Genomic DNA, 11,218 nt, shown 5'->3' with positions numbered 1-11,218 from the left:
GGTTTCTGTCTTCATTCAAATCAACTCCTGCCCCCCCAAATTCAGGTTAAAAGGGTTTTTTGGTCACTATATTTTAACAAATTAATACAAACTATAAAGCAACCTTCCTTTTTCCTTACAATGTTAAGTAACAATTCTACCTGTTTGAAAACTGCAAATAGAACGCCGGTCACATAAGAGAATGATGCATGCATTTACCGCCATCAACAAGTGTAGCTTGATGCTCTCAGTGTCTTCCCAGCTCAAGGACAGTCCACTAGGTCACGGAGTCATTTCCTTGTCAGAGCTGCTGGATTCATCTTTTAGCTCCAATTCCTCTAAGACTCTTCTACGCCTGTACAGTTTTTCTTCTTGCATTTCTTGGGAATTGCATCATTTTTACAGATTTTCCTCATCTTAATGTTGGGCAATTTCTTCAGATCAAAATCCCATTCCCTAAGTGTTTTCAGATTAGCTGCATCTACAATGTCGGGAATCTCAAGGCCATAGCCCTCATATTGCTGTCGCTAGCGCTCCATCGTCTGCTTGATAACCATCTCCAGGGAAACGTGTCGCCGGCCGTGCCTGTCTTTGACGCTGTTATGTAACTCAATCTGTCCAACTCACAGCTGAATCGAATTAACTAACTTTCAATCAATGCTCGACCGTCTTTCTTTGAATATTTGACTTTTTTGACATCAAGATGATTTTGAAACCACTGTAATTTTCCCCCAATAATGTTGAGACGCACGGCTTTCTCACTCTTCATTCTTTCCTTTTGCTCTTGTTTGTGGACTGCCTGGTGGCCTGAGCGGCTTTTCTACTATACGGATGGATGACTTTTTTCTCCCGACCGCCACTCTTTCCCTTGGGCGCTTCAGGCCTGCCGCGCCAGAAGCCTGGACCGAGAGCACTTGGAGCTTAGAGATGACCATGCTGCCATCCTCGCTGGCCCAGTTCCAACGGGGAAAGATGAAGGAAGGCCCCGCGCACAGCGAGCACACGCCCAGGGACCGCGGAAGCCACACAGTCTCTGGCCCGCCCTAATCATTTTCAGAGCATTTGTTCTCCACTTAAGCCCTTTGCATCAGGTCCTCTTTTTTCCCCCTCCCTCCCCGCCCCCCTCCCTCATGAGGCCTTGATAATCCACAGATTGTTATTTTGTCATATCTTGCCCTATCCGGAGTCTCCCTTCCCCCCCTTCTCTGCCGTCCATCTCCCAGGGAGGAGGTCACATGTGGATCCTTGTAATCATTTCCCCCTTTCCAACCCACTCACTCTCCCAGCATCGCCCCTCACACCCCTGGTCCTGAAGGTATCGTCCACCCTGGATTCCCTGTGCCTCCAGCCCTCATATGTACCAGTGTACAACCTCTGCCCTATCCAGTCCTGCAAGGTAGAATTCGGATCATGGTAGTTGGGGGGAGGAAGCATCCAGGATCTGGGGGAAAGCTGTGTTCTTCGTAGGTACTACATCGCACCCTGACTGACCCGTCTCCTCTCCTAAACCCCTCTATGAGGGGATCTCCATTGGCCAACACTTGGGCTTTGGGTCTCCACTCTGCACTTCCCCCTTCATTCACTACCTCATATTCCTTTTTATAGAAACTTCTGAACTTAAATCCATTAATTCACAAAGTGCAGTGAAGATTGTTGCCTTAGAACCTTCCATAGTCCTTACCCCTCAGACCAAAATGTTGGTCTGAGTGACTGAAAAAGGGGATAAAAATAATACTGAAGTTGTCTTATAGTTAAGAATCTTCTAGTAGCTACATTTTTAAAGTAAAAATGAAGCAGTTACTTTAGTAGTAACTTATCAAGCAAGGTGTGTGTCAGGGTTGTGTCCTTGTAAACTATACCATCTATATGCTGAGCAAATAATTCATGAAGCTGTACTATATGAAGGAGGAGGAGGCAACGGTATTGGAGGAAGACTCACTAAAAATGTTCATTATGCAGATGACAACTCCTTGCTGAAAGGGAAGAGGATTTCAGGTAATCAATGATGAAGACCAAACGCTACATACAGCCTTCAGTACGGATTATACTTTAACATAGAGAAAATAAAAAACATCCTTAAAACTGGACCAATCAGTAACACGATGATAAACAGAAAAGATTGAAGTTAACAAGCCTTTTTTTAAAGGTGGCTTCACAATGCCCATTAGGCACCAGTCACATATTAAATGAGTGTCTTAGGGAACACCAAGGTAAATTGTCATAATAACAGAAAGACAGTGTTCAATATCCTGCTTTGATGAATAGCTACTGGGGTCTTAAAAGCTAATGAGCTGCTAGCTAAGGTGCAACTATTAGAGAGGAAAGAAAAGCTATGAAAATCAAAGATATAAGAAAATGATCAGCCCAATAGACAATGGGACCACAAGAGCATGTTTCCAGGACCCTGAGACTAGAAGAACCAAATGATGCCCAGTTCCCACCACCAACTGCTCTGAAAGGGGTTGCGTTAGAAAGTCCTGGATACTCACTCACTGTCACGAGCCAATTCTGACTCATAGTGCGCCCTGGGGCTTTCAGAGACTGTAACTGTTTACCAGAATAGAAAGCCCAGTCTTTCCCCTATGGAGCTCCTGGTGGTTTTGAACTGCCCACCATGTAGCTCACTGCTGGGGTGTCACCACTGCACCACCAGGGCTCCCTCAAAAGGTCCTGGATTGAGTGGGAGAAGGAGTGGGAACAAAAATCCCAAGCGACCGGACTTACTGGTCTGACAGATACTGGTGAAACCCCCAAGCTATGGCCCTTACTCACTCTTTGGGGGTCTGGAACTTAACTCTTTGGCTCCATTTTCAGCCAATCGACATCCAGATCTACAGGGCAGAACAATAACACTAGTGAGGTACACACCCCTTAGAATAATCAACCACTTGGGATCAAAAAGGGAGCATTTATCCAAGGCCAAGGTTCAGAAGGGTTAGAAAAAGAAGGATGAATAGAAATGAAAAACCCAGGAAGTGGGTGGGACAAGTGATGTTACATTGAGGGGATTGTGATCAGTGACGTGAAGCAAAATGTATAAGGATTATTGAATGTAAACCGGATGATGTGCTTTGTAGATTCACAATAAAACTTAAAAAGAAAACAAAAGAGTGCCAGGTTTTTAGAAGATAGTGTTCTTGTGTTTAGGGAGGCCTTGAGTAGTGGCCCAAAGTCTGACCAGGCACTATTGTTCCAGATAACTGGGTACCATCTAGTTTCTGCACCGCACGTTGCTATAGCCCTCCTATCTTCATGAGGACAAGTATCAAGCAGGGCCATGTCACAAGAACTACATTACATAAATGGCCATGAGTGTGCGGGGGAGATGCTCTAAAATTGATTGTAGTTAAGGTTGTACAACTCTTCTTGATACGGGTGAAGTATTGAATTGTATGATCTGTTGATGAAGTGCCAATATTAAAACTGTTCCCCAAAAAGAACAAATACTTATAGCCACAGAAAATAGAATCGTTCTTAGATTGGGGCTAGAATTGAGAGAGAGCCCCAACTTAATTCATGTATGTATGGTTTATATATGCGTGTGTGTAGCCTTAGAAGCATCCTTGTCCTTTGGCGTTAGGGCGCATTAGGAATTAGCTCCCTGCAGCATAAAGTCATTGTTGACCTTACTCACTGCCATCGAGTCGATGCCGACTCACTGCGACCTTACAGGGGAGGGCAGAACTGTCCTGAGAGTTTCCAATACTGTAACTGTTTATCGGAGTATGCTGGTGATAGCGGCATTAATTTGGCGATTCTGATGATAGCGTCATTAATTTCGCCAATGGTAAAGAACTTAAAACCCAGTTGAGGTGCACTAAGGCGGCAGGTGGCGCCAGCGGGCGGCGGGCGGGGCTCCGGCGGCGGCGCGGCGGCGCGAGGTTGAAAGACTGCCTGGGCTGCGGCGGCGGCCCCGCGAGCCTACTGTGCGCCGGCAGCCTGCGACGCTAGCCGCTTCACTGTCCAGTGCGACGGCCGGAACGACTAGTGCCCCTGCAGCTGTATCGGGGTGGAGGAGAACCATGCCTTTGGCAATGACCTCCTACCACAGCCCCTCCTGCGCAGTTCGCCAAGGTGCCTCTCGGGTGCCGCAGAAGAATGGCCTGGCCATCTGCTGCCATGAAGACGCGGCCAGGACACCCCAAGGGGCAGCTCTGCTCTGTCACTCAATGGGCTTACCAGGAGTCAGCATTGACTCTGTGGCAACAGCCTTGGCTTTGTCAGTTTGGGGTTTCCCCCCAGAAGAATGGTCATTTTCAGATGCGAGAGTAGCAAACATACCTGAAAGGCTTTGGATTGTGTTATTTCATCTCTTAAAAATTTAGACCGCAAGCTAAGGGTTCTGTGCTTCAAAGAGACTAGCAATTGACCGCTCATCAGTTTTCTTAGTAACGTCAATAACGTCCTTAATTTTCCTTATAGGAGCGATCCAAATTCAAACTATCAGAATGCATTAGTGTCCCCTAAAAAATAAAAGATGCTCTAGTTACTTCCCCAAGAGAACACTAGGAGGTTAGCAGGTTGTTAAAAGTGTTGCATATTGTCTGTCTTGCTCTGTTGGCACTGATTTGACAAAATCCAGTGCCTCATAGCACACAGTATGTGTTATGTAGTTTGAGATATTGATCAAGTTCATTCTCAGAGGAAGTAAAAAATATTGGATTGTCATTTCAAAGGGAAAGAAAACACGGTTGAGAAAAGGAGATTATACAAGTGTAGGCTGCTTATAAACCGCCAAACATGAATCATCGACTTGCAGAGATTAAATTCTTAAAGGAGTGGACACTATTTATACAAGCAATGATGGCTGCAGCGAAACAAAACCTTCAAGGTGTGCTTTTTCGTCGTCATCATCTATTCTACTTAAGGCTTAGTCATCAGGGGACAATGCATGCACAAAATATCTTACTGTAGTATAAGAGTATTTACTGATATATTCTATTTCACATCATGTAGTTAGTCTCCTCAGAGGTGGTAGGCTACTGCTAAAGCTGTAAAACTTAATGAAAAACTTAAGTGCTCTATGCTGTCTTCCATATTACTTTTAACGTCGTTCTCTATTCTTCCAGTAAATGCCAGCTTTAGTTTTTCACTCCATGGAGTATTATCACGCCTATTGTTATTATAATTGGATATGTAGTCAGCACACACAGATCTGAGTAGATACAAAGACCTGAACCAGCTAAATATGGTGTGTTCATTTGTGTGTGGGTGTGTATGTGTAGTGGGAAGTGGATTGAATACAATGCCATATCATTTTATTCCTTTTCCTTGAATGATTCCATCATTTAATAAACTTTCACCATCAGTTATACTACTAATTGATGTAGTGCTAATTTATTTGAGTGGGAGGAAAAGATTAATAAGCTTTACCAATGTAAAATCAAATTAAATTTGGGAAATGAAAAAATAACAACTACGTATATGACTATAGACTATGCAGGTAAGGTTATTTATGGGCTACTCTATTATAGATGATGAAATTAATAGTTCAAAATCTATATAATAGTCAAGGTCAATCCCTTCCCAGCCTGTGTGGATATATCACCTTATAAAATTAATAATATCTTTGTTTAAACTTTAGGGAATCATTCTAAGCAATATTTGGAACACATGATAAGAATTAACTTTTTGGTATTTGTAATAAGACCTTTATCCATTTTGTAATTAGCACACTGCTGTATGTTCCAGCGACTTCATTTCATAACTCTTTTAATATAATAAGTCTCTACAATGCTTTCACAACAGAGTATACACATGCAAGGTACTAATAAATGAAATAGTATGAGCCCTTAGATAAATAATAGTACAATTATCCTGAGTATAATCTCTTTTGAAAAATAGTGTTTACTTTAAGGGACCCTGTTCTGTTCATATAACCATATCTGTCAACTGTAAATGTTCCCAAAATAGCACATAAAAATTTCACAACAATATTTACAATAAAATGGTAAAAGAACTATTCAGGTTTAACATATAATTAACATTATAGCAAAGCTACATGTTTTGGTTAACTTTGGACTTGTCAATCATTTCTTAAATGTTCCACCAATGCTCCTAAATATTTTCATTTATAAAAATGACAAATCCTTAAGAATATCTCAACTTTTTAATTTAACAATCTTAAATTGGTGATGTTACTATAAAACGAAAAAGCTCCTTCTGTAAGCGCTATTTAAATTCACTTTTTTCCTAAAAATGAATTGTTTTCTTTTTAAATGTCTTATTTATGTCGAGGATCATGTCAGTGATTTTCCTGGATTTTAGTGGTTACATATTGGTTCTCGTGGCCCGCAGGTCTATCCACAAGCGCTCCGCAGGAGGAAGACTGGGCTTCCCATCCACCGCATACAGTTAACCCACCGTCAGCATTGACTTGACAGCAGGGAGTGTCATTTATGTTTAGATGATTCCATTTAATTTCCCACTCAGGAACTATAATTGCTTTTTTTCTGGCATTTTCTTCAATGCTAACCAAATTTATTTGAATTAATTTAAACATGAAATGCGCCTTTAAGATGCATTCCATGGATCCATGTTTTTTAGTTTTGAAGTCAGAGTTTCTTCTTATTTAAAGTTATTCTGTATCAGATAAATTATCTTACAGCTAGTGAAATTATTTTGTTGAGGTTTTTTCACCCCTCCAAATCCAATAGGTAAATTTGGTTGGGTTGACATATATCAAATTAATTTAGGCAGCCCTTTCCATGTTTATAATGTAGTGCTTCGGGTCTACCTTACTTGAGTAATTAATTGCCTTAGTTACTGGTTTTGAAGTAAAGACCTTCCTTTAATGTATTTAAAGAAAGCGTTTTCTGGGTTGCTCATGCTTTTCAAATAACAACATGAACAGGGAGATTAGACAATTAATCATAGGCTGTCAAAGAAAAATTCGCCTTTCAATTAAATCTAGTAGCAATCTAGGGATATAAAACATTTTCCAGAAATAAATGAGATTTGTTTTAACAAAACAGAATGACATTATTTAAATTGCAAGGTGGTGACAAAAACTATTGGACAATATCATACAATATGGATTGAGGTGTGGACAATTCAGGGATTATTTCTAGCCATCCTTGGAAACATTTAGGCTTTTTGAATAAAATACAGAACATATATGAAAATTTGCTCTCTAATAAATGTCATATTCCATTATAATATGTGAAGAAAGATATCTAACAATGTTTTAAAATTAATATATTTACTAATAGACAAGTAAATATATCCTTAGTAGGAATTTATTCTACATCCCCTCCCAATTAAGACTTACAATATTTTTTATGATTTTACTTGCTGATTTTCTATGTATCATCAGTAAACCTGATTGAGATGCCATAAACCTTGTCAGGTAATTGACTGGCATTTGTCCCATAATCCTGTCAAGCATGATATGCCACTAATTTTTTGGAGACTGAGCAAAATAGTAATACAAAAAGGTCCTTTAAATCCTTCCTAAATTTCCATTTGATTAAGCTTCTTTAGCAATAAATAATATATAATAAAAGAAAAATTATTAATTTTATAACCAGCTTAAAGTGAATGTTACTAAACACCCTACTGAATACTGCTGTCAGCTCTATGTGATTTTTCATTAAGAAATAGAAAATTGGAATAAAAGACTAATCCTCAGGGCAAACTCTTCTTGGCAAAGGAGGATAATATACACTGAGAACTGGAAACATTTTTCTTTCCAAACCATTTTATTAGGAGCTAATCCAGACATCATACCATTCCACAGTCCAATCACATCAAGTGTTATTGTACAATTGCTAACGAAGTCATTTTCAAACCATTTTCTTTCCTCTGACCTCTTTGATATCAGCTCTCCCTTATCCCCACCCCCCACCCCCTACCCTCCAGGAACTTATTCTAGTTGTTGTTTCTAAAGGTTCATCAATCTTGGGCTTCATATACCAAAAAATCACAGAAAAATTGATAGCAAACATTCAAGAATTTTACTCTTAATGACAAAATACAACAGAGATAAACCCCAATATGAAATAAACCCAGAAAATATTAAAAACCAGATGAAGCCCAAAGTATATCAGGATGAAGATCAAGTGACAAGGTTTTAACCATTCAAGTCAGGTTAATAATTTGAATACAGTCATCTCTCCAGTCCTCTCTGTCTGGTAACAAGTTTATTCCCATCCCTCAATTTATGCTTAGTGGGAAATCACTGGGCATTTATTCCGTGTGGATCCTGCAAATGTATTTTGGGCTTCACTGTCACCCATAGCCTTCCGCAAACCAGATTTTCCAATGTTAAATTCTGATACTAATCCCTCTTCAGATTTGCATTATATAATTTATAATTCTTGGATCATGGATGTTGATGTGCTTCTTCCATGTGGATTTAGCTGATGTCATGATATTATATTTTAATGTTACATTAATTCTATAGGATTTCATTCAAACTGTTGCTTGTATGCTTTGGGATGTGGCTTTTTAAAATTTGAATGTTATAAATTATGATTCATAAAGAAGAATATAAACCAAAATGTAATTCTTTAGATTTCTACATTTCTTTAGGATCTGAAAAGTGAACGCGTATCTCTAGATTTCTAAATTAAATGTTGTCAGTATAACTTAAGAGAAATCTTGAAAAATCAGAGATCCTAAAATTGAAGTTTTACAACATAGAAAGAAAATTTATTTTTAACAATAGAAACATTTACTATCTTAATCTGACTTTAAATGATTATGCCACTTCCAGACTTTCCCCTTACTAGGTACTAAACTTAGAAGGGTAGCATTTTCTATTTTGGGAATGTAAAGAGTCATCAATTGCTCCAGTGCTTTTTTCCTTCTGGCTTTTTATCACTGTGGAAATGACATGTTCATTTTAGTAAATGAGGAAAAGGTTCAGGGAAGGCAGGAGGAATTAAAACGTGTTCTTTAGGCAAATAAACTGCATGCCCCCAGGATTTGCATATTCCATCTGCAGTGGTATTCTCCTTGACTGATAAACAAGTAAAGAATTTCATATAAATATCTATTTGTAACATATTAAATGAACTCATCTACATTTTTCAATCAGACAACCACCCTGGCATGGTTTCTACTTTGGTACATAGGCATATATTATTTACCATTAAAAATGGCTTTCATTTTAAAGATAGATTTGGGTACTTTTTACAGTCAATTGCAACTATAAACACTATCATAAGTTTAAATCTACTGATACTATCTGAAAACATTTCACCTGATAATAAATCTTAAGGAAGGAGATAAAAGGGAAAGACAATATTTAATTATAAAAACCATATATTTTTGAAGGCATTTAATCAACAGTGTCCCAAAGTTACTCTACGAAACTACTAAAAATATAATGAAAGTACTTTAGGTAGAAATTCTTTTGTTCAAGGAGTTCACATTGAAGCTAAAATAAAATTAATTTAAATATTCTTTATTCAAACACCCTCTAGTATAAGCTTGGATAAACTTATTTATTTATTGAGGGAATGACTATTTTTAAAACTTTTAAAATAGGGATTTAAAATGTCAGTGTCTATCTCATAACAGTTTTTGTTTTTTATATCACTTTGGAAGTGACTGCTACAAATACACTAATTTTGAAAACTTCAATATTTCAAGTTATGAATATAACAATATAGTCATTATTTTTCCTTTTAGGATTGAAATCACATTTTATATAGAAAAGTTTTAAATTGTCTTCATATAATAAATATTAAATTGCTGACCAAGTTATTACTATTCACACTCATACCATTTTCTATCTTTTTAATGGAGACCGGTCTCCCTCACTGATCTCTCCAGTGTTGCACCTGCGATAAAACAAGAATTCAATCCTCCCGCCTGTGTTCTCTCATTGAGCCCAAGGACCAAGTGCGACTAGATAAAGTCTATTTATGATGACAAGGGAATTACTAATTTGAATTTTAGAGAATGGTTCAACTGTTATCCTTGGTCTAGAATGTATGACAGGAGACTTGTAATCACCGTCAAACACTAGGCGTGGATTTGACATTGTTCTACACTCCATCACTTTCCACTGTAAGCCCGTGTAAGGAAATTGTGAGGAGCTCAAGCTGCTGCTCTTTCTCTTGAGAAACTACAGTGCACAATGTTTAAAAGGTGAAAACAAAACCAAACAAACTGGCTGTCACTGAATCTCTCCTGACTCAGAGCGGCCCTCTGGGACAGAGCCGCACTGCCACTGGGCGTTTCCAAGGCTAGAACTCTTTTTACAGGAGCAAGAAACTTCACCTCTCACCCACACAGCAGCTGGTGCTTTCAAACTGTTGACCTTAGATTTAGCCACCCTGTGCTTGACACACTACGCTACTAAGGCAAAAAGAGAAATCAGTAATTTTAAGCAACACAATATACATATAGATTACTACATTTTCTCTTGAAAATTACATTTAGAGATGCTATATTTGTCTCAAGGAAGGGGTAAACCCATACAATGTTTAAAGCCTCAAGGTTCTGTGATCTATATAGCTATGTATCTTTAAAAATATACGGATGGTCGCTAGTACTGTAGTACAAAATATTTCACAAATATTATTTTAAAATAGCATATTTTGTACATGTCTTATGTTCAATATTAGAAGATAGAGAACATACGTTAAACACAGATGGTTAAGTAACAAGCTTTCAGAACATGACTGTCAGATCATGTTGTGATGGAACAACTTGTGATGGTCAATGAAAATGGAGATGGAAACACCATCTGAAGCAAGAAAATATGTACAAGTTTCCTGGTGGTCTTAAATACATTCATTCAGAACAACTTCCCTTCTTTCTTCCCAGATAATATTGGTCAAGGGTTATTTTTTCATCATGGTAAGAAAATACTTTTCAGTTGCTCTGGTAGACGCGTTAACAGTGTATTTTCTGTGCTGAGTAGCTATTTAGTATGCAATATCTGAACAAATTTCAGTGTTATTCACAAACTCACATGAGACACTTGACTGTGATGTTCGAAAATGACATTTGGTAAAGGCAAAGGTAAAAAAATTTTCATTTAATGAAAATTAACATATTTCACTATATTTCCAGACATATTAAGATATTGGTCAAAAAAGGTAATCAACCAGGTTGAAAATTCTGGCCTGCTTTTTCATGCTCGCTACGTAGAATTCTTTTGAACAGTTGACGATAGAAAGCGTTCATATTCCGAGTTAGTCATTTTCATTCTTTTCAGTTAATGAAAAGAAATAGAGAAATCGATATAACTAGTCACAGATATAGATCTGTATAAGTCACCGAA

At 38.2% G+C, this 11,218-nt stretch overlaps 1 pseudogene; it reads right to left on the bottom strand.

Moving 5' to 3' along the window:
• Nucleotides 1–261: 261 nt before the first annotated feature.
• Nucleotides 262–3,619, bottom strand: LOC142433498 (translation machinery-associated protein 16 pseudogene; annotated as a pseudogene).
• Between the last annotated feature and the right edge of the window lie 7,599 nt (nucleotides 3,620–11,218).

The sequence above is a fragment of the Tenrec ecaudatus genome, chromosome X (genome assembly GCF_050624435.1).
Source record: "Tenrec ecaudatus isolate mTenEca1 chromosome X, mTenEca1.hap1, whole genome shotgun sequence".
Taxonomy (NCBI): Eukaryota; Metazoa; Chordata; class Mammalia; order Afrosoricida; family Tenrecidae; genus Tenrec; species Tenrec ecaudatus.
This window is presented reverse-complemented; position numbering and strand designations above follow the sequence as displayed.